General features: G+C 36.3%; 1 pseudogene; it reads left to right on the forward strand.

Moving 5' to 3' along the window:
* Positions 1-746: 746 nt before the first annotated feature.
* LOC117094210 overlaps positions 747-25,832 on the forward strand; it is a 36,272-nt pseudogene continuing 11,186 nt past the window's right edge.

Raw genomic sequence — 25,832 nt, forward strand, 5'->3', positions numbered from 1 at the left:
TCTATCCAATTATTCTAGGTTGAGATTAAATTTTTGCTTTTCCTTTAGCCTTTATCTGTGCCAGTTCTCTTTTACCTCCCTACCCAGGATCCCAAAGTCATTTGTAGTTTTTGCCATCTACCCTTTTTTTACACATAGTTATGCATTTAAAATATTATTTAACTTTGTAAGCTCATGAAGGCAGTTACCAAGACATCATGCTGACCATTTTCTCTGATAATGCTGTATTTGTTTTATATAAAAGTGTTATTGCTATATGAAATCTTAGAAAATTGCAAGCATTCTTTCAAGAATCCACAGTCCCTAGAAGTTGTGTCCTATATATTCCTCAAAATGCCTTTAGAATGTTTAATGAGAATAAGATATCATGTTTTTTTAACATATGTTTGTTTATACTCTTCTAAAAGAGATATAGTTGCTGTTTACAAGAGTTCCAGGTAGTAAATAAGGGGAGAAATGTAGTTTTAATCACTGTAAATGGCTAACAATGTTGGGTCGCAGCTTAATTCTTGGGGTAGATTTCAGGTAATACAAATTTTTAAAATTCACATCTAAAACTATTTAATTCTTCATATCATTTACATTTTTTTGTTCATATTATCTGATGCAAGCTTATTTGTAGACTGTTAGGTTCTACTCCTCCAGGAATCTACGAACACAGTGAACCTATAAATGAGAAGCTCAAATAACTAAACTCCTTGAAACAGATTTATATGTTGCCTTTCTCAGTGACAACCCCACTAACCATGGTGGTTAACGTCACTAAGCATGGATCTAGCCAGGAACATAATCCCAATACCCATACCAACCAGGTTGGAGCTAGTTTTAACATGTTCCTTCAAGGCAAAAAAATTAAATTTTTTTCTGTAAGCTACAGACCTCTGTAGTACATGTTCAAGTGGTCCATGAACGGAATGTTTTTATTCGCTTGAGTCCAGTGCTCTTCTGGGGGCTTATTTTTGACCTAATATAACCTTAACATGACCAATTTTCCCAAATTTGTTTAGATTTTTTTATTGGAATTCATAGACATATAGTGTTAATATATTACTGAGTAAAATATACTGAGCTCCATGGAAGATAAAAAGGTTATTAAGGGCATGAGAAGTTGTTTTCCCACAAAATGTAATTGGCTGAATGGCTTTAGAAAACATTAGTAATAAACAGGCCCTTCATATATTGAGTTTCTAACCAAGTCTCAAAAAATGAATGTTTTTGTTATTCAGTGCAACTTCATGGCTTGAAATGATGTGCTAATCTAATAAATAGAATATAAAATTAAATTATCACCCCATTCCTTATAAGACATAGTAAAAGATTATGGGTTATTAAGCTTCTTATAAGAGCGACTTAGTTTAGTTAATTCCTTATGCCTTAATTATAAAAAATTAATTGTAATTCCTACCAATTCAAATATTCTCAGCATATATGTGTATGAGACCAATGATTACAAAGATCTCTTAGAGAGAATGCTTCCATGCTTCTCTCTTTCCCCTTAATAATGTAAGATGTGGTAAACAAGATGGGGGAAATGCCAGCAGAGGAAGGGCACCGATCTAGTGCAACTCACCTTCAGAAGGATAGGAAAGGGGAAGAGATGATTATCATTTCTATTATTTTTACTAATCTCTGTAATCCAATAATTCTTTTCTAACTACTATTTTTCTTGTAACTAGCATCTATCTTTTCCATATATATGCCTTCTATGTATTTTTCCTACAGGATACTTCTAAAAGATGTGTCTACCTTATAGGATGTTCAGGAACTTAAGTAGAATTTAATAGATGTAGACAAGGTGTGGGCTTGCCCCATTTCACTTCTATTAAATATGTAAGCAGGGTTGAAGGACTGTGGGAGTGTGGAAACAGGAGCTCGTAATTGTGTTTCATCAGACATATAACATATCAGACTCCTTAAGATGTTTCATTAGAACCTGTTGTCCCCTGAAGCAAAAGAACCAGATTCTAGATGGGAAGATGTAATTTTGTGAAGCACTCTGGAGCAAACTGACATATTATACAATGCATTGAAAGGACACAATGAGTAGATTCAGATCCAAGTTGTAGTGAAAGATTTAATTACTGAGTTAGATTGGAGTTACTTGTGTGAATGAGCAAAACTTCACATAGAAGATAATTATTCAATAATCAACTTATTTTAGATATTTTCAAAGCAAAATGTAACCATCCTCACTTCCTATTAAAATAGTAGGGTTTTCTTTTGTGTGATAATGTCACCTAGAAAGACAATTTTACTTAATGATAAACTGAAAGATACATTTAGTCTTATTGCTAGCAAACACATTTGGTAGCATGGATAGGAAATCAAAACCTCTCTAGCCAGAAAAAAAAGCTTACCTTGTAATAATGAAAAAAAATTCTATTTCCTTGGTAATCACTTACATAGTATTACTTTAACCACTTGGCATTTAGCCTTTGTGTGATAGCACCTGCTACTTATGGTCACCATGAGTTGGCCTTCACCATCATTTTACATTTCTGATGTTACAATTTTCGTCTAATTTACTTTAACTTTTGCTAGGAATGTTGCCACTTCTTAATTTCAACACCTTTGATTTTGGGTGTTTGGTAGTTGTGATCAAAAAGCTGAATTAATAAGAGTTTAATTATAAAACCAAAATCAGATATAAACACCTATAATTTATAAAATGAATAACAGTTTCTAATAAATGAATTCATCTCTTAAACATATTGACTGAGAACATAATACGTACGAGGAACTATTCTAAATGTTACCAATGAGAAATGGGAGAATCAAAAAGCGCCATCAAAGAGACACCAAAACAGCTATGCAAAGAAGTAGTGGATGCAAGATAGAACATGTGGTAGGTATAAATACCTGGGTACATACACTCAGGTATGCAAGAATAATCACATCCTTGTTTTAAATCATCTTTATTTTGATTTTGCAATTGCATTCAGCCTGCCTGGCATCAGATTTCATCTCAATCATTATTAGGGCTCCTTTTTTCTATCAAAGCCTTCGGTACTGGGGGTACCATTTAGTGTCCAGAACTGGCAGACTGTTATCAGACTGCTAATATACCCAGGTCCAACCCTGGGTAGTCTTGTGAAATCCAAAAATTCTCTGCTTTGATATCACTTGAGCTTTAGGAAGATCTTTGCCAGGTTTAGTCACCCTTTCCACAGCCTGCTAACTCAGCTGTCTGATAGAGTGAGAATGAGATTCAGTTCTTTAGTAATCCTGAGACCAGCTGCCTTTCTCACTCTTTCTACACCAGGGATCTACCAATGTACTCTCTCTCTCTTTGTCTTCTCCTTTCCCTGCTCCTTTCCTCTCCCCTGTGCTCTCATGTCTTCCTCCATGGCACCTGATTACATCTTCTCAATGCACTTAGAGTTTACAGAAAACAGGAAGAGCTCCTGGTTCAGAATGATTTTTCCTTTTTCTGTTTTCTAAACTCAGTAGTAAAATTGAAGAGTAAACATACAGAATAATATTTCAATGAATTATTCAGTCACTAGATATGTAGTAATGTAGAAGAGAAGTCAGTATTTACCTCGTTATATTCTTAAGACAGAGAATTCTAAACTTTGATGAGTGGATTTGGGAAAAATTTAGCATTTCTATTTTTTATTTTGCATAATAAAACCTTCAAAATATCCTTTAGACTTATAATTTTTGTATATTTATATGTGTATGTCATATTAATATAATATAGTAAGCATATGTATAAGTAAAATTTATACATAAATAAATGTGTTGAGAATAGAAGCTTGAAATTTTCAGTCACTGAGAGTATATGATTAAAAGTGTAAAGACAACCAGTCTAGGAAATTATAATACAGTTCAATTTAATAATTAAATGAGTACCAGCATTTACAAAGCAATGTGCTAAGTATTTCAGGGGACACAAATTTTAAGGCAGGCAGATATGTAGTTAACTATTTAAAGGGCAATTTTAAAATGAAATTCACATCTGTATCATAGACCAGTCCTGTAGAAAAGGATGTTACTTTAGGTATATCTCCTAATGCTATCCCTAATGTAAATGACAAGTTAATGGGTGCAGCACACCAACATGGCACATGTATACATATGTAACAAACCTGAACGTTGTGCACATGTACCCTAGAACTTAAAGTATATATATATATATATACACATGAAGGATGTTACTTAAAGAATCTTATTATAAGTTTTCAAAAGACAGAAAGTCACATCCTGCTGTGAGTGTTTGTGTAGTAGAAAGGTTGGGTGGGACATGGATCAGGAAAACTTCATGGAAGTGTACTTTTGGACTTGGGTCTTGAAAGTGGGGTGGGTATAATCTGTAAAAATAAATTTAGTAAGAAAAGTAATCCAGGTCAGAAGTCTTTGGGTACCTGTGATGGTACATAAAGCACTTATAGGAGGTACTGAGTCATGGATACCATTAAAGAAACAAAATTTTCAGATTCTCAACTTCCATATGTATGATTTCGGAATTCATGCTTTTTTTCCCCCTCCTCTTCACAATACTGCCCTCTGTGGGTGGGGGAGGAATCTTTGAATATGTATTAGAGACCCTGCGACTCCAGACTGGCAAGTTATAATACTCAAAAGAAAGATAGAAGGTTCAAATGGTGATCAGGAGAATACAAGATACATCACAACACCATGTAAAACACAGAATAATAATTAATGTTGTCCAATAAGTCAGTGGCATAATAGTAATAACTTCAACAACTAAAATATTTATAGTGCTCCTCTAAAGTTTGCATATAGGTAAAATAGCTTGTTTGGCATTTTTTTTTTTTTTTTTTTTTTTTTTGAGACGGAGTCTCGCTCTGTCGCCCAGGCTGGAGTGCAGTGGCCGGATCTCAGCTCACTGCAAGCTCCGCCTCCCGGGTTTACGCCATTTTCCTGCCTCAGCCTCCCCAGTAGCTGGGACTACAGGCGCCCGCCACCTCGACCGGCTAGTTTTTTTGTATTTTTTAGTAGAGACGGGGTTTCACAGTCTTAGCCAGGATGGTCTCGATCTCCTGACCTCGTGATCCGCCCGTCTCGGCCTCCCAAAGTGCTGGGATTACAGGCTTGAGCCACCGCGCCCGGCCTTGTTTGGCATTTATAATATTACTTCCACCAGTGAATGGTTCATTTCACTTGCTTCAATATTATAAATTCTCCTTTTTATCCATAAAAATCCACAGACAAAAAATTAGTTTCCCATTAGCTCTCCTTTATGTAAGGAAAAATAGTTTATTATGTTTAAAGTCAGTAATCCCTAATTTTAAAATGTTTACCTAATTTAACCGCACAATATTCCAACCCAAAGATCACAAATTAGATATAAACTATAGGCAGATCAGCTGACTATTACATATTCGGTTGTTCCAGCATTTGTAAATGATTTATATGGAGGTTGTAAATCATATTTTGAGCTTCATGTTATCTCCTTGCTAGAAGCAGAACATGGGCAAATTCAAAAGGTAACTACAAAGAGGTGGCCTTACAGTTTGTTTCCCTACATCTTGATGTACTTTTTTATGCTTCCAATCCTCATCACTTTTTTGCATCAAGTTTTAATAGAGAAGTAAGTATAAGATTGGTGGTGGTTTGTTTAAACTCATTGCACATTTGTAAATTTCAAGTGACAAGTATGTTCTGCCATTAGCAGAGGTTTGGAGACACTCATACGTGCCAGAACATGCAAAAGCCACACATTCTTTGTTAAACTAAACAGTCCTAAGCATTGTGTGGACTCCTGGCATAGCATGGCTAAATATTCAGACACATGCCTATATAGTACTCTGTGTTCTGCCAAATGGAGGGAAAACAAAAGAAAGAAAATTATATAAATATACTGGTAAACATTGACTTTGTAAGATACAGCATAAGCTGCTTTGGAAAAAGATTGTAGAGCATGATTCAAAGAATGCATTTAAATTCTTTTCCTTAGGAAAATGCATCTAATTTGTTTTTCATGAAAACATGTATTTAGCAATGGGGAGTTTTTCATTGGCTAAGATATTTTGGCATATTTATGGTAAAAAGGTGATTGGAATAATGTTTGCATTCATTTTGCACTGAAAATTGAAATAAGTATAAGATATGCACTTTGTAACATAAAATCATTGCCAGTCAGGATATACTCCCTTTAAGAAAGCATAATTCAGTATATGAAAATTCAAAGTGACTAAACTATAAATATGGAAGAATTATTCATGTTACCAAAAGATCCTTCCTTTATCAACATTTATCACAGGAAATCTTTAAATAAATAGTTCCCTTTTAGGACATTTAAAAGTACTGGATTTAAATGGTTGATGCTGAAGAAATATCTAAGAAGCACACCTATTATATAAGGCATAAATCTTAATAGACGACTTTCGAGTTTCTTAATGATCTTGATTTTTGTTAAAATGATTAATTATTACTAGTCACAGAAGAAACTGAAAATCTAATGGCCAAGCCAAGGTGATGTTTCCTCAAATAAGTTCTCTACTCATGAAAGAATATATAAGCGTTTCATGTTTTTCACTCATATGATGACTTTCTAAAATGATATTCTATTATGACTACAATTATTTATTCCAGAACACTACCAACATTTCTGGGACTATTTGAAAGTCATCTTACTATCTATGAAAAGTAGCCTTTTGTTGTGTTTTCCCTCCAAATGCTTCCTGCAGGATTGCATGATCAAATCTCTGTCTTCTGACCAGACTAACCAGACTTCCTCTAGGTCCTCTCATACCATATAAGCCATGCCATATACCAGCAGATACAGTGAAAGAAATGGTTCACACTAATACAGTAGCTCTCATTGGCTGTTGCAAGCTCATCTTGCCTTTCTCGTTGGAAAACTAGCAGCAATGTCCAGCTATTAGGTTTTTATTTATTATTATACTCTTTGTACAAACCATCATCTAAGCCATGACAGTTTTCATTTACTCATGATACATCATAGAATGTAGTGGTTCTCTAAACTCTAGGCCTTTCTTTATATTGTCACCAGTGTTTATCTTTTAAGAAACAAATCTGGTCATACTACTCCCTTTTTGTCTGTTTAAAAGCCTCCCATGTTTTCCCGTTTATTATGGAATTTCTCATCTGTAGAGAAATGACCCAGGGACTGAACCAAACTAAGTGAATGGATCAGGAAGTCTTAGAATAAAATCTTTGGAGTCTATTAAAAGTTTTATAACATTCCCCCCAAACAGTGAAGTAAAACATTGCCAATAGCTTTTTTTTTTTTTTTTTTTTTTAGATGGAGTCTTGCTCTGTAGCCCAGGCTGGAGTGCAGTGGCATAATCTTGGCTTCCCACAACCTCCGCCTCCCAGATTCAAGCAACTCTCCTGCCTCAGCCTCCCGAGTAACTGGAATTATAGGCATGTGCCCCCATGCCTGGCTAATTTTGTATTTTTAGTAGGTCCATGTTGGTCAGGCTGGTCTTGAACTCCCGACCTCAGGTGATCTGCCTGCCTCGGCCTCCCAAAGTGCTGGGATTACAGGTGTGAGCCACCGCGCCCGGCCGCAATAGCTTTTTTATTTAGGCACAAGTACAGAAGAAAAATGGTTGTTGATGTTCTTAGTTCTTTCTCAAATACCTGCTATTGTGTCCATCCTGTTTTGTGCATCGCTTAATGGTCTCAACTTAGTTCATCCAATGTATCCCAGGTTATAATGTTTCTTCCTTTATCTGAATTTTCTCTATAATTTTATCTTTTTGTAGACATAGGATTTGTTTTATTTTCTCACACCATTTCCAGGATTTGCTTCCCATTCCATTCTAATTAAGGTACCCACAGTCCCTCTGCTCAAGAAAGTATGTTCTATCAATTTTCTTTGTCAAATCAACTGGCAGTTTTCCAGAGCATGTATTTGTTACAATTCCAAGTGAGGTTGTAAGGCAGGGTAGAGCCAGCCATATATAGAATCACCTTAAAAATGTGGATTTAGGAATTCATAATGCTGCTGTTTGGAGAATAAATTCACATTCACTTGTAATTATGCTGGCTTCAGCTTATTTCCCATCATGTATTCTATTCTATGTCTGGTTGGAAGAGCTTGTCCCTTCTTGATTACATTAGACCGTTTTAGGACCTCCTGCTTTTGCATATGCTATTCCTTAAATTTGAAGTTCTTTTCCTGTTTTTTCTTTTTTCCACCAGGAAAATTCCTGTGCATATTTCAGAGCTCAAATGTCATCTTTTTAGTGAAGTTTTCAGTCTCTCTTAGGCAGAATTATGCTGTCTCCTCTGTGCCATGGTATTTAGTTTATATTTTTGTCGCAGCCCTTTTTATGTATCCCTGGAGCCTAACCCCATTCCTGGCATATAGTAAGAGCTCAATAAATGTTTTTGGAATAAAAAATTAAGAACACTGGAGGGACATTATGTCCCTAGTGTTTCCTCTAGGGTTAAGCCATTTGTACTTGATGTGCACAAAAGTCTAATGAAATCAAATAAAAAATTGGCAAAATACCTGACCTCCTAAAATATGACAAAATACCTCTTTTCAGAGACCTACAAAATTAGGTCATATCTTCCTAGGTTTAATTTTTAAGTTCACATTGATATCCATAGAAAAGGGTTACAGGAAAACCTAGGGCTCCGGCTGTATTAGAATCAGCATAAAATTAAAGAATGAGGAAAGCATTTGGAACATTTTGTTCACCACTTGCTTTCTGCCTACAGTAAGATTATCCATAGAACAAAGAGTTCTCTCACCTTAGAAGAAAGACCAGGAAGCACGCAATGACATCAGGTCTGTAATTTAGAGAACTTTATCTGCTAAAATTATTTTAGTTGTCCAGCTATCAAGAAAAATCCAGAAAAAAAAGATGTAATGTATTGCAGCAAGTGAACTAGCTCATATTCTTACTTGCTCTGACAGGCTACAAACTTCAAACATCACCTCTAACATTTCAACCAATATATTAGATGTTCCTGAGCCAATTCTCTGCCTAGGTAACTCTTTCACTGAGTTACACGCAGGTTGGGAACTTGTCTCATTAATATTTCACACAGGTGTACTATATGAAGTTCAGTTCTCTGGTCTTAAGCTCTCTGGTCTTTAGTATTTGCAGACATATAAAAATGCACCATTTCAAGGAATGAGGCATACACTTTTCCGTAATCTACCTCCAGGCATCACCTTTTAACTTATTTTGGAGGAGAATTTCATTATCTCTAGAAGAAGCATTAAGAAATTTTCAAAAGGAACCAATGACTTTCAAAATAAAAATTATTTGTCCTTTGAAATTCTATATTGGAATTTATATCTAATAAAATGAGTTAGAACCCCCTTGAATTAGAATGTAAGAGAATCTTTTCCTGTTTAGGAGATTTAAAAAAAGTCTTCGGGACTATTTGACTATCTGTACCATAAAGTGTTCATAATGGGCCAAGTCCATTGCACCTGATTTGCTTAGGCTATAGCAAAGAAAGCAGATTCTATATTATGTAGGCACTCAAGTGAGATTCAATTTGTTCTTACAGGTCTAATTGCTATTTCTTAGTTGTTAAATATTAAAATAGATTTCACAAAGTATTGTTTTTCAATAGGCAGCCCTCAGTCTATGTTTTCAGGAACAGCCTGTAAGAAATATATTATTTAATTAATATTTTTATAACAAATTTTTTTTTCAGGTGGTCTGTGCAATTCTTTTGCTCTTGTGTCAGGTGCCAAAATATTTCAAAAGGAAGCTTATTTCTGCCATGTGTGATTTCTTTGGATGTCATTTTGCATTGCATGTGAGACAGCTATTTTTTATTTCTTGATGTCTGTTGCACCCAAAGGAAATCTGTATTTTGCTTTCTGGAAGAAAAGAGCAACTGGGTGGCATTGGAAAAACTTCCACCCACTAACATGGAAAATTATTCAATCTGTCCCATTACATTGAAGTGGGAGACTTTAAAGGGCAGCATACCCAGTTAAGGAAGATGTATTTCCATCTGTGATCAATAGCATGTGAAGAACAGCTCCTCTCTGAGCTCTATCCAGAGCAAAATTACCTTGGTAGTTCCTCGACCGTGGACACTCTACAAGTTTCTAAGGTTGAGCAGCCATGGGGAGCCACACCTGATTTCAATCGTTCTCTCTGTGAGGCCCATGGAATACGACTTTTCACTATTCTCCAGAGCTGTAGGACAGCTTTTAGAGACTGCACCTTTTATATAGACTACATAATAAGCAAGAGATAAATAGGTCCCAGAAATTATTATATATACATAATATATAATTATGTATTATATAGACTACATAATAAGCAAGAGATAAAAAGGTCCCAAATAGGTTAGAATGAGGCTAGCATGACAAATGTTTTCTCATTCCTTTCTGCTCTTCCATTCCTCTTTACAAAGAAATAATTTTTGGGAGGCCGAGACGGGCGGATCACGAGGTCAGGAGATCGAGACCATCCTGGCTAACATGGTGAAACCCCGTCTCTACTAAAAAATACCAAAAAAAAACTAGCCGGGCGAGGTGGTGGACGCCTGTAGTCCCAGCTACTCGGGAGGCTGAGGCAGGAGAATGGCGTGAACCCGGGAGGCGGAGCTTGCAATGAGCTGAGATCCGGCCACTGCACTCCAGCCCAGGCGACAGAGCGAGACTCCGTCTCAAAAAAAAAAAAAAAAAAAAAAGAAATAATTTGGCTTCCTGCGTGGTATGGGGGAGTTGAATATATTTTCCCTAAAAGAACCAGAGGATCTAGTTCTATTTAGTCAGGGGAATCTGTTTTATCCTGGACCAGGTACTCATAACATATCCTGCTATCTGAATATTTTGTATTCTTTCACACATTTAAGGACATACAAAAATCAAAATGTAGTGAAAACCTAATAATGAGGATCATAAAGGCTATATATAACCCCCACTTTTTAATAATAAAATCACCATGAATTCTGAGATCTCTTCAGTATAAGCTATCAGCCTTTCTCCCTTCCTTCTGTTGTTTCCTTCGTTCCTTCCTCCTCCCCCCACCTTCTCCCCCTCTCTCTTTCTTTACCCCCTCTCCCACCTATGAGAGGAGCAGAGTTAGCCATAGAAGGTGTTTAACTCATTTGAACATGGTCTTTTCCTATAGTACATAAATTAGTCAGGTCGAATCTTAGTTGGTGCACATCATTTCATCTGAATTTCTTCACTTTGTCTAGGAAAATGAAAAACAAACCCAAAAAAGTGTAATAATGAAGAAAATTCTTTTTGGTATTTTTGATTCTCTCAATTTTTTTGAGTTAACTTTGAGTTTTCAAGGACAAATTTTTCCTTCCTGGGGTTGCTGACCTTGGGGACCAATGACTGTGTTGTCTCCCCTAAAGAACTGGACTGATTGGTCTTAAAGGGCATTATAATTGTTTCCTCAAGAAAAAAGAAATTAGAGTTGGTTACTGGTATTCTTTTTAGAACAACCTTAAACTGATTCTCTTGAAGGTTACCTTTAGGAGACGGGCATTGTGAAGCTGTATTGTCGGCAATAACAAGTTGGGAAAACGTAGAGAACCAGTGTAGAAGGTAGAACAAGAAGCTATGGACAAGTTGAGGACAATATTTGATCCAGGGAGTACTCAGAAAACAGGCTCGAAACAGGGCAGTGTTGAAGACAAACAATGTAGTACAGTTGAAAGAACATTAAACAAAGAACAAAGGGCAAGTTCTCAACCTGGCCCTGCCACTAATTACTTGTGACCTTAGACAAGGAGGAGCACTTAAGTCAAAGAAAACATTCCTTTCAGTAAAGCATAGGATGTACTAGTGCTTGAGGAAGATTGAAATTCTCTGTCCAGGGGGGTAAACTATATTATTAGTAAATACCACAAATTTATCAGTCCATACAATTTCTAATTAGCATTTCTGTTCTTTAGGGAGGCATGGGTAGAACAAATATATTACATTAACTTATCTTTTAGACTACAGACATGCTTTAATTAAAAAAAATCATAAAGTAATTATTTAATCCTAAAATGACATTTACAAACAAAAACCACTACATGATGTCTTGAGATAGGAATCTCATAGAGTATATTTTTAAAAATATCTGATTTGTGCATATTTCACAGAACATATTTATTGGGAAAAATGTGGGACCCACCTGTATTTACTAAGCAAAATAGCTACTTTTTCTGGTAAAGTTGCCAATTGTGAGGCTGAAAATGCAAGTGTTATTCTGTTAGGAGACAGAAGGATGGGCTACATGACCCTCAATCTACCCTTTCCATATTTTTTGAATATATAAAAACATACATTATTCGTTATTTTCATCAACTTTACAAGGTCCAATTTATTTCTATTTATGTTACCACCAGAAGATGGCCGAGAGAACTTTAGACTATTTCTCCCCTTCATACCTGAAATACACTCCCTGAACATTTTTACTTGATAATTACAGGAAAGGTGTTTTACCCCCTGCCCCCCACTCCTTTGCCTTGTGAGAATGTCAATAGCCTATCTAGTCAGAGCGATGTTAATATTTGGGGACATTTTCCATGTTCCTTTATGAATCAAGGATTAGTCAGATGAGATTAATTAGTGTGCTGATTATTCAGGCCCCTTAACCGCTCTTCTTTTTTCTTTTTCTCCTCACCTCTTGGTTATTTCACTACTCATTAACAGGCTTATCAAAGGATGGGCAGGGAGAGGAGGTGGAACTTAGCATTTTCTACCTTTTTCCAGAACTGGTTAAAAGTTTTAAGTGTGGGAGTGAGGAGGGTTGGGAAGAGAGGAAAAGGAAATTATTAACTGAAATAAGATTTTTAAAATTGTTATTCAGGGATCTTCATCTCAAGTGCAAAGGAAAGATGAATATACTGTTGCCTTTACTTTTAAAAACAATGCTTTTACAAGAACAGCATACATTAGTTTATTTACCAAAGCTGAATCACTTAATATTGTATAGAAGTCAGGACACAAAGCATAGAAACTTCTAAGTGTGCATAACTGAAAATAATCTTTTGTTCGCTTAGTAACTCTCATATGAGTAATAATGGAAACTTGATTCCAAAACTCCCACTCTCCTTAGATGTCCTTTCCTTCCAGAATATTTGGAAGACTAGCGTTGTTTTAAATTAGATCCTCCATTTTCCCTTAGTTTTATATATTTATTTATTTTAAGTTTTCCTCCATTAGTCTCCAATAATGTTCTGTCTTTGCCTGATTTTATGCCTGATTTTACTCTGGTAACCACACAATCAGATCTCTAGCTTGCTTTGCTGCCCACTCAAAAATTGATCTCCCTTGGAAAGATGCTGTTGTCAATATTCAATCTTAAGTAGAAGAATACAGTACTGTCCTCCATACTACTCTGTCCTAAGCATGGACATGCTCCTAATTCCTCAAAGCACAGATTAGATTGTAACATTTAATAAATTGTTCTTTAAGACTTGAGGATAACAGAATATTATCCTCATGGGTACCCAATACAGGGAAACTTCAAGCTAGATTTCGTTGCTAGGTAAGGTTCCTTAAACTCTATGTCCATCATAAATGCCAGCATTCTTTCCCACCATTCTGGGAAGACTTCAGGAAATCTGTACATTGAGAATTGTCAGCCTTCTGCACAGATGTAAAGTCAGAGAACTCTTTCTTATCCCCAGTCTAAGATCAGTCTTCAGTTTCCATTCCCAAATCATTTCCATTTTAGGATTATCCATTCACTACCCATGCCCTCTCCATAGTAAGTCATCTTTGTCTTTAGTCTCCAACAGTGCACTCACATTAGGGTGCATAGAATGACATAGTTTATTGCCCAAGATCTGAGTTATCCTGTTTGGCATACAAATTCATTAGACCACAGACACAAACTTAAGGTTAACTTAAGCATTATTACGTTCAGATCTACTGTTTATAGGTTGTGCTCTTGCTTGAGGAGAATATGAGATCTTGTAATCTTCAGGGTCTCAATTCCAATCTCCAGATGTTAGTTGCTTCTACAAGAACACACACACACACACACACACAAACACAGACACACAGACATGCACACACACCCTCAATAAACAATAATCTCCAGAGGCATTGCCATGTAAATCATTATTTCAAATATTTCTTGAAAGGATACATGGACCTAGAAATGCACTGTTTACCACAAAAAAGTCACTATCTCATATGACCATAGAAAGCATAGTAAACTTCTTAATCTCAGAAGAGGAACTTGCTTTGCACGTTCATGATTAGAAAAACTCACTACAATGGTTTTAAATCTCAAAGAAAGTTAGTAGCCCAAAGGTGAATTCAAGCCTTTCACTCTTTTAAAGCTAAAGTAATTGTGAGCCATCAAAAGTGAAGTTATTTCTAGCTTTCCATATCTCTTTAAAATTCAAAGACTTTTGAGTCAAATTTTCTTAAAACTTAAGAAATTCGTATTTTTTCTGCTCAGTCTTCTCCATAACATAATTTCTCCCAAGCACCTATACCATAAATAAGAGCTTAGCCTTGAGAGGGTGGTAGACAACCTACTTTCCCCTTCCCATATATAATGCCCATGCTCCTCTTGATTTAATCAAAATAGAAACACAAGTTAGAAACACTTTGTTATAGCAACTTTGCTTTTGAGGTGTATATTTGAGGTTATTCCTATTTGTCTTTAAGCTAAATATTTGTGTTAACATTTAATCTCTTTCCTACTTTCTAGGCTGTCTTAAGCAATAATATCTTGGTCTGCTTCTTTCTTGGATTACAGGGCACCAATTTCAGTTTGTTTCTGTCCTATTTTCCTCCTCCCTTCCTTCAATATAGTGTCTCCCCTTCCTGTAATTGATTATAGAAAATCACCCCTTTCTGATTCTACTGTGCCTTTTATAGTGATGGCATATAATGCTAGTCTGTCTTATTTGATTCTAATTAATATGCCTCCCAAATGTCTCTGGGTGACCTGACTTTTTAAGGAACCAGACTAATTGGAAGAGCCATCATAAATTATATACATTTATATCATTCAATACCATATATAAGTTTGAAACATAACTAATATCTTCACAAATCACTTAGTACCTAGGCTTGCGAATGAAGGAAATAATTGATTACATTTGAATTTTCTCCCTTTTCTCTTCTAAATGCTCTAGAAAAAAATAGACACTTGCAGATTTTCTGTTTTAGTAAAATAAAGATTATGTTCAAAGAGGCATCCAGATTTTGCAGCAACCTTTAAAAGATTAAATTATCCTGATGAGCACCTTGGCCTGTGTTGTGGATTGAATTGCATCTTCACAAATTATTGCACTGAAGTCCTAACCACTAGTACCTCAGAAAGTGATCTTATTTAGAAATAGGGTCATTGCAGATACAATTAGATGAGATGAGGTCATACTGGAGTAAGATGGGCCCCAATCCAACATCACTGGTATACTTGTAGAAAGGAAAAGTTTGGACACAGAAACACAGGGAGAATGTCATGTGAAGGCAAAGGCAGAGATTACGTGATGCTTCTACAGGTCACGAAACACTAAAATCCCCAGTGAATTACCAGAGGCATGGAACTGATGGTTTCACAGCCCTCAGAAGGAACTAACCCTGATGAGATCTTAATCCCAGATTTCTAGCTTTTAGAACTGTGGAACAATAAATATCTGCTGTTTAAGTGACTCAGTATTGGGTACTTCATTATGGCAGCCTGAAAATCTGGTTGTCTTTGGCTGCCCATAGAAGAGATGATATGCATGACTAATAGACTCATTTATGTTAAAGAGAGGAATTACCTCATGCTTCTCAGCAATGCCCCTAAGCCTTATAAACTGCTTTAATTCTTTCTAGTCTTTGCTAACAATATGAGCTTTGCAAACATAGGCATTTGATTTATAGGAATAAAGCTTGATTAAAAGGCTGTGTCTTATAAATAATCACATGCACCTTGGGTCAATATATAAGAAGTTCATTGTTAATTTGGATAACTCTGACTTGGCTTCTTCAGGAAAACACAGCACATGGCATGTACTGAAATAGAGGGAATTAGTACTGGGAGTTAGTTACAAGAGTTGGGAGAGCTAGGCCGGGCGCGGTGGCTCAAGCCTGTAATCCCAGCACTTTGGGAGGCCGAGACGGGCGGATCACGAGGTCAGGAGATCGAGACCATCCTGGCTAACATGGTGAAACCCCGTCTCTACTAAAAAATACAAAAAACTAGCCGGGTGACGTGGCGGGCGCCTGTAGTCCCAGCTGCTTGGGAGGCTGAGGCAGGAGAATGGCGTAAACCAGGAGGCGGAGCTTGTAGTGAGCTGAAACCTGGCCACTGCACTCCAGCCTGGGGGGCAGAGCGAGACTCCGTCTCAAAAAAAAAAAAAAAAAAAAAGAGTTGGGAGAGCTAAAAAGCAAAAAACAAATTGGTGAGGAAGTGAAGACCTTTGTTACAAGAGAAAACACCACCATATATGGGGCTGGAGAACCAAAGGTGTATGTGGTGTTACCAGAGCCCCAGAGTTAGGCCTGCTTGATTGCAAGTAGATAAATGGCAGAGGATCTCCAGGGAAGCTGGGCCCAGGGAGCGAAAACCTGTCCAGTGCGGATGCTGCTGCTAGAAGAGGCTGCCTGAGGAAGAGAGAGAAGATAAGCTATACTCTGGCCTCTCCTTTCCTTCCGCCTTCCTATCTATTGTCAATGCCTCCTGATGGCTGGACTTATCTGTCAGCCAGCGGACACTGTGGCCTGGGAAATGTAGCTTGCCGTGGAAATGTAAGAAATATGTTTTTTGTTTTTTGTTTTTGTCCAAAAAGCAAGTAACTGGCATGACCAGCATTGAGAGATTTTCAGACATGGTGACAGTAATTGTCAATGTTTCGAAAATGATAGTCAAATTTTGTTAAAAAGTGAATTAGCATTATCGAGTGCTTACTACATGCCAGACACAGTTTGATGTTTTAATATTTGCATATGTTATCTCATTTATTCTATACAACAAATCTATGATGCAAGTATTGTTAAGCATATTGAATAGAAAAGGATACTAAAGTGCAGAATATCTAAGTAGTTTATATATTATTATATTTCTAGTGGCAAAGTAGAACTAGGATGTGAAACGTGTTTTGTCTGACTCTAAATCAAAGCCCATACAAACTCTCTCCACCACTACATATCATAGTTCATTAAGCTATGTACCAGGTTTGGAAGAGAAGGGTAGAACATGGTAATAGATGGAAGAGGTAAGCAAGTGCTCATGAAAAGTGATAGCCTGCATAGGGAACACAAAAATGGGTCAGACAGTTGAAAGACAAATCTGTAGAAGTGCAAGAAATGCCAGGTAGCAGACTGAGATGGAGACTTAGTACGAATGGGCAAGCATTCTTTAAAAATTAATAAACTAGGCCAGGCACAGTGGCTCATGCCTATAATCTCAGCACTTTGGGAGGCTGAGGCGGGCAGATCACTTGAGGTCAGAAGTTTGAAACCAGCCTGGCCAACATGGTGAAATCCCGTCTCTACTAAAAATATTTAAAAAAAAAAAAAAATTAGGGGATGGTGGTGGACACCTGTAATCTCAGCTACTGGAGAGGCTGAGGCAGGAGAATTTATTGAACCCGGGAGGCAGAGGTTAGAGTGAGCCAAGATTATGCCACTGCACTCCAGGCTGGACAGCAAAGAAAGACTCCATCTCAAAATAATAATAATAATAATATAATAATAATAAACAACTTTATTTCTAGAGCAGTTTTAGGTTCATAGTAAATTTGAGTAGAAAATACAGAGTTCCCACATACTCCTTGTTGCCATACATGTACAACCTACCCCACTATCAGCATTCCTCAATAGGGTGGCATACACAATTAATTAACTTATATTGACACATCATTATTACCCAAAGTCTGTAGTTTATATTAGGGTTTATTCTTGGTGTTGTTCATTCAGGGAATTTGGCAAATGTATAATGACATGTATTCATCATTGTAATATCATACAGAAGAGTTTTGCTGTCATAAAAATCCTCTGTGCTCAGCCTATTTATCTCTTTCTCCCTAATCTTTTTACTGTTACTAATCACTAATATTTTTATACTGTTTTCATAATTTTGTCTTTCCCAGAATGTGATATAGTTGGAACATATGAAATGTAGCCTTTTCAGTATTGGTTTCTTTCACTTAGTAACATGCATTTAAGTTTCCTCTATGTTTTTCATGGCTTGATAATGCATTTATTTTTTAGTACTGAATAATATTCCTGTCTGGATAAATCTCAGTTTATTTATCTACTCAACTACTGAAGGACATCTTGGTGACTTCCAGGTTTTGACAAGTACAATTAAAGTTTCTATAAACATTGTGGGTGGGTTTTCATGTAGGCATAAGTTTTCAACTCCTTTGGGTAATAACAAGGAATGAGATTGCTGGATTGTGTGATAAGGATATGTTTAGATTTGCAGGAAACTGCCAAAACTGTCTTTGTTTAGCATGGCTGTACCATTTTGCATATATACTAGTAAAGAATGGGAATTCCTGTTCTCTGTGTCCTACCCAACATTTAGCGTTGCCAGTGTTCTGAAGTTTCACCATTCTAGTAGTTGTGTAGTGGTATCTCATTGTTCTAATTTGCAAATCCCTAATGACATACGATGTTGAACATCTTTTCATAAGCTTAATTGGCATCTGTGTATCTTCTTTGGTGAGAAGTCTGTTAAGGTCTTTGGCCCATTTTATAATTGGATTGTTCATTTTCTTATTGTTGAGTTTTAAGAGTTCTTTGTATGTCTTGAATAATATTCTGTTATTAGATGCTTCTTTTGCAAATGTTTTTTCCTACTCTGTGGCTTGTTTTCTCATTCTGTTAACATTGCCTTTCACAGAGTAGGAGTTTTAATTTTAGTGAAATCTAGTTTACCAATTCTTTCTTTCATGGATCATGCCTTTGGTGTTGTATCGAAAAAGTAATTTGCCTATGTTTGTAATGTCAGGTTCATTAAAAATACAAAAAAATTACACAAGGTAATTTAGGACTTTAAAAATATTGTCTTCTATGGTTTTATATTTTTTGCATTTTATATTTAGGTCTATGAGTCTATGTTCACTTACAATTATTTTTTGTAAAGGGTCCAAGGTCTGTGTGTAGATTCTTTTTCTTTTTCTTTTTTGCATGTGGATGTTGGTTTTTCCACACTATTGCTGAAAAACTGTCTTTGCTCCGTTTTACTGCCTTTGTTCCTTTGTCAAAGATCAGTTGACTTTGTTTATATCTAGGTCTATTTCTGGGTTCTGTATTCTGTTCTGTTGATTGATTTCTCTATTCTTTCACCCATACCACACTGTCTTAATTACTCTATTTTTAAAGTAAGTCTTGAGGTTGGGTAATGTCAGTCCTCTGATTTCACTATTCTCCCTCAATATTGAATTGGCTATTCTGAGTCTTTTGTTGGACCATATAAACACTGTAACCAATTTGTTGATATCCACAAAGTAACTTTGTGGGATTTTAGGATTGCAATGAATCTATATAGCGAGTTGTGCAGAAATGACATGTTGATAATATTAAGCCTTCCTATTCATGAATATGGAATATCTCTCCATTTACTGAGTTCTTTGATACCTTTGTAAAAGTTTTATAGTTTTCCTCATATAGATATTAGACATGTTTTGTTAATTATATCTAAGTATTTCATTTTGAGGTGTGGTAATGTAAATGGTAGTAGGTTTTTCGTTTCAAATTCCACTTGCTCATTGCTTATATATAGGAAAGTGATTAATTCTTGCTTATTAACCTTTCATCCTGCAACCTTGCTATAGCAGCCCTGCTATAACCGCTTATTAGTTCCAAAAGGTTTTTTGTTTACTCTTTCAGATTTTCTATATAGATGGACATGTTCTCTGCGAACAAAGACACTTTGATTTCTTCCTTCCCAATCTGTATGCCTTTTACTTCCTTTTCTTGTCTTACTGTATTTAACAGGAATTCAGTATGATATTCAAAAGCAATCATAAGAGGGGACGTTCTTGCTTTGTTCTTGATGTTAGTGGAAAAGCTCCTAGTTTCAAACCATTAAGCATGATGTTAGCTGTAGGTTTTCTTAGAAATTCCCTACTAACTTGAGGAAGTACCCCTCTATCCTAGTTTAATATATATTTTTTAATCATGAAAAGGTGTTGAATTTTGCCAAATGCTTTTTTGTATCTATTTATATGATCACGTGTTTTTTTTTCCTTAGTTTGTTGTGGTGGTAGATTACATTAATTGATTTTTGAATGTTGAACTAGCCTTGCATACCTCGTATGAATCCTATTTGGTCATGGTACATAACTCTTCTATTAGATTGGTGCAAAAGTAATTGCAATTTTTGCCATTTAACAATAATGGTGGGCTGGGCGCAGTAGTTCATGCTAGTAATCCCAGCACTTTGGGATGTTGAGGTGGGTGAATCACCTGCGGTCAGGAGTTTGAGATCAACCTGGCCAATATGGTGAAATCCCTTCTCTACTGAAAATACAAAAATTAGCCAGGCATGGTGGTGGGCACCTGCAATCTCAGCTACTTGGGAGGCTGAGGCAGGAGAAATGCTGGAACCCGGGAGGTGGAGGTTGCAGTGAACCGAGATCACGCCATTGCACTCCAGCTTGGGCGACAACAGCGAGACTTCATCTCAAAAACAAACAAACAAACAAACAAACAATAATGGTGAAAATCGCAATTACCTTTGCAGCAACCTAATAGTTCACTATTAAATTTAGTTTCCTAATATTTTATAGAGGATTATCGCATCTACGTTCTTGAGAAACTTTGATCTGTAGTTTTCTTTTCTTGTGATGCTTTTGTCTAGTTTGAGCATTAGAGTAAGTAATATTTGCATCATACAATGAGTTAGGAAGTACTTCCTCTACTTTTATCTTCTAAAAGAAATTACAGACAATTGGTATAATATAAAAAAATAAATATTAGGTAGAGTTCACCAGTAAACCCATCTGGTATTTTTTTGTTTTAGAAGGTTATTAATCATTGATTAAATTTCCTTAATACATATAGTCCTAGTCAGATTGTCTGGTTCTTCTTATGTGAGTTTTAGAAGATTGTGTCTTTCAAGGAATTGAACCATCTCATCTAGGTTATCAAATCATTGTCATAGAGTCAACTACAAAGTTAAATTCATAACATTTCATTATTATCCTTTTAATGTCCATGGGAAATGTACTGATATTCCATCTTTCATTTATGATATTAGTTTATTTGTTGTGTCTTCTTTCTTATATAGCCTGGCTAGAAACTTATGAATTTTATTGACTTTTTCAAAAAGGATAGCTTTTGGTTTTGTTGATTTTCTCTATTGATTTTCTGTTTTTAAATAATTTCAGCGTTTTAGATTCAGAGGGTACATATGCAGGTTTGTTACCTGGCTATATATGAGATATTGAGGTTCAGAGTACAATTGATTCCATCACTCAGATACTGAGCATAGTACCCAATAGTTAGCTTTTCAACACTAGCCCTCCTTTCTCCCTCCCCTTTATGGCAGTCTCCAGTGTCTATTGTGGCCATCTCTATGTCCATGAGTACCCAATGTTTGGCTTTTGCTTATAAATGAGAACATGTGATATTTGGTTTTCTGTTCCTGTATTAATTTGTTTGTGGTAACGGCCTCCACCTACATCAATGTTACTGCAAAGAACATGATTGTTATTCTCTTTAATGACATCATAGTATTCCATGGTATATAAACAAATGGCCACATTTTCTTTATGAATTTTTTTTCTTTTTGTTATGTTATTTTATTTTTACTTTAGGTTCTGGGATACATGTGCAGAACGTGCAGGTTTACTACATAGGTGTATGTGTGCCATGGTGGTTTGCTGCACCTATCAACCCTTCACGTAGGTTTTAAGCCCCACATGCATTAGCTGTTTGTCCTGATGCTCTCCCTCCCCTCCCCTACTGACAGGTTCTGGTGTTTATTGTTCCCCTCCCTGCATCCATATGTTCTCATTGTTCAACTACCACTTATGAGTGAGAACATGCGGTGTTTGCTTCTCTGTTCCTGTGTTAGTTTGTTGAGGATAGTGGTTTCCAGCTCCATCCATGTCCCTGCAAAGGACATGATCTCATTTCTTTTTATGGCTGCATAGTATTCTATGGTGCATATGTACCACATTTTCTTTATCCAGTCTTACCATTATTTTTCCTGATCCTCTTCCTCATTCCACCTTCCACCCTCATGTAAGCCTCAGTATCTGTTGTTTCCCTCTATGTGGTCATGTGTTCTCATCATTTAGCTCCCACTTATAAGTAAGAAGATGCAGTATTTCATTTTCTGTTCCTGCATTAGTTTACTAAAGATAATGGCCTCCAGCTCCATCCATGTTCCTGCAAAGGATATGATCTTGTTCTTTTTCATGGCTGCATAGTATTCCATGGTGTATATGTACCACATTTTCTTTATCCAGTCTACTGTTGTATAACCATTCTGGCTGTTAAAAAGTAAACAAGTAATAGATGCTGGTGAGATTGTGGAGAAAGAGGAGCACTTATACACTGTTGGTGGGAGTGTAAATTAGTTCAATCATTGTGAAAGACAGTATGGAGATTCCTCCAAAACCTAAAGACAGAAATACCATTCGATCCAGCAATCCCATTCCTGGGTATATATCCAAAAGAATATAAATTATTCTGTCATAAAGAAACACACACACATTTGTTCACTACAGCACTATTCACAATAGCAAAGACATAGTATCAACCCAAATACCCAACAATGATAGACTGGATAAAGACAATATGGTATATATACACCATGGAACACTATGCAGCCATAAAAAAGAACGAGATCGTATCCTTTGCAGGAACTTGTATGGGGCTGGAGGCCATTATCTTTAGCAAACTAATGCAAGGGCAGAAAACCAAATATCTCATGCTCTTGTATACAAAGTGGGAGCTAAATGATGAGAAAATATTGATATACAGAAGGAACAATACACACTAGGGCCTAACAGAGGATGGAGGTTGGGAGGAGGGAGAGAATAAGGAAAAATAATTAATGGATACTAAGTTTAATACCTGGGTGATGAAATAATCTGTATAACACACCTCATGACACAAGTTTACCCATGTAACAAACCTGCAAATCCTGTACATGTACCGCTGAACTTAATGTAAAAGTTTAAAAAAAATAAAAAGCCATTCTGACTGGTGTGAGATGGTATCTCATTGTGGTTTTGATTTGCATTTCTCTAATGATCAGTGATATTGAGTTTGTTTCATAAGCTTGTTGGCTGCAATTATGTCTTCTTTTGAAAAGTGTCTGTTTGATAGACCAATGGAACAGAATAGAGATCTCAGAAACAAGACCACTCATCTTCAGCCATCTGATCTTCAACAAACCTGATGAAAACAAGCAGTTGGGTAAAGATTCTCTATTTAATAAATGGTGCGGGGTAAACTGGCTAGCCATATGCAGAAAATTGAAACTGGACCCCTTCCTTACACCTTATATAACAATTAACTCAAGACGGATTAAAGACTTAAATATAAAACCTAAAACTGTAAAAACCCTAGAAGAAAATCAAGGCAATATCATTCAGGAGAAAGGCATGGGCAGAGATTTTATGACAAAAATATCAAAAGCAAATGCAACAAAAGCAAAAATTGACAAACAGGATATAATTAACCTAAAGAGCTTCTACACAGCAAAAGAAACTATCATCAGAGTGAACAGACAACCAATGGAATGGGAGAAAATTTCTGCAAGCTATCCATCTGATAAAAAACTAATATCTAGAATCTACAAGGAACTTAATTTTACAAGAAAAAAAAAACACACCATCAAAAAGTGGGCAAAGGACGTAAACAGACACATCTCAAAAGAAGACATTTATGCAACCTACAAATATCAATATCACTGATCATTAGAGAACAGCAAATCGGAAACACAATGAGATACCATCTCACACCAGTCATAATGGCAATTATTAGAAAGTCAAGAATAACAGATGGTGGCGAGGCTGGGAAGACATAGGAATGCTTTTACATTGTTGGTGGGAGTGTAAATTATTTCAGCCATTGTGGAAGACAGTGTGGAGATTCCTCAAGTATCTAGAACCCGAACTATCATTTGACCTAGCAATTCCATTACTGAGTATATACCTAAAGGAATACAAATCATTCTATTATAAAGATATGTGCATATGTATATTTATTGTAGCACTATTCACAATTGCAAAGACATGGAATCAACTCAGATGCCCATCAATGATAGACTGGATAAAGAAAATGTGGTATATATACACCATGGAATACTATACAGCTGTAGAAAGGAATGAGTTCATATCCTTTGCAGGGACATGGATGTAGCTGGAAGCCATTTTCCTTGGCAAACTAATACAGGAACAGAAAACCAAACACCACATGTTCTCACTCATAAGTAGGAGCTGAACAATGAGAACACATGGACACAGGGGGAATGGGGAACAACACACACTGGAGCCTGTCAGGAGGTGGGGGGATGACAAACTTCAGGACAGATAGTTAATGAATGTGGGTCTTAAAAACCTAGGTGATGGGTTGATAGGTGCAGCAAACCACCATGGCACACATTTACCTATGTAACAAACCTGCATGTCCTGCACATATATCCCAGAAAACTTCAAATAAAATAAAATTTTAGAAAAAATCAAATGAAAAACAAAAGAAAAGTGTCTGTTCTTGTCTTTTGTCCACTTTTAATGGGTTTGTTTGCTTTTCTTGCAGATTTGTTTAAGTTTCTTATAGAAGCTGGATATTAGACCTTTGTCAGATGCATAGCTTACAGATATTTTCTCCTATATTGTAGGTTGTCTGTTTACTTGATTATTGTTTTTCCTGTGCAGAAAGTCTTTAATTTAATTATATCCCACTTGTCAAATTTTGTTTTAGTTGTGACGGATTTTGGCTTCCTACCATGAAATTTTTGCCAGTTCCTATGTCCAGGATGGTGATGCCTAGGTTGTCTTCCAGGGTTTTTATTGTTTTGGGTTTTACATTTAAGTTTTTAATTCATGTGGAGTTGATTTTTGTATATGGTATGAGGGAAGAGTCCACTTTATTTATTTATTTATTTATTTATTTTATTATACTTTAAGTTTTAGGGTACATGTGCACAACGTGCAGGTTTGTTACATATGTGTACTAGTGCCATGTTGGTGTGCTGCATCCATCAACTCGTCAGCACCCATCAACTCATCATTTACAACAGGTATAACTCCCAATGCCATCCTCTCCCCTCCCCCCTCCCCATAATAGGCCCCGATGTGTGATATTCCCCTTCCCGTGTCCAAGCGATCTCTTTGTTCAGTTCCCACCTATGAGTGAGAACATGCGGTGTTAGGTTTTCTGTTCTTGCCATAGTTTGCTGAGAATGGTGGTTTCCAGCTGCATCCGTGTCCCTACAAAGGACACAAACTCATCCTTTTTTTCTGGCTGTGTAGTATTCCATGGTGTATATGTGCCACATTTTCTTAATCCAGTCTGTCACTGATGGACATTTGGGTTGATTCCAAGTCTTTGCTATTGTGAATAGTGCCGCAATAAACATACGTGTGCATGTGTCTTTATAGCAGCATGATTTATAAACCTATGGGTATATACCCAGTAATGGGATGGCTGGGTCATATGCTATTTCTAGTTCTAGATCCTTGAGGAATCACCATACTGTTTTCCACAATGGTTGAACTAGTTTACAATCCCAACAACAGTGTAAAAGTGTTCCTATTGCTCCACATCCTCTCCAGCACCTGTTGTTTCCTGACTTTTGAATGATTGCCATTCTAACTGGTGTGAGATGGTATCTCATTGTGGTTTTGATTTGCAGTTCTCTGATGGCCAGTGATGATGAGCATTTTTTCATGTGTCTGTTGGCTGTATGCATGTCTTCTTTTGAGAAATGTCTGTTCATATCCTTTGCCCACTTTTTGATGGGGTTGTTTGGTTTTTTTCT

Source organism: Trachypithecus francoisi, unplaced genomic scaffold (assembly GCF_009764315.1).
Source record: "Trachypithecus francoisi isolate TF-2019V2 unplaced genomic scaffold, Tfra_2.0 Lachesis_group13, whole genome shotgun sequence".
Classification (NCBI taxonomy): domain Eukaryota; kingdom Metazoa; phylum Chordata; class Mammalia; order Primates; family Cercopithecidae; genus Trachypithecus; species Trachypithecus francoisi.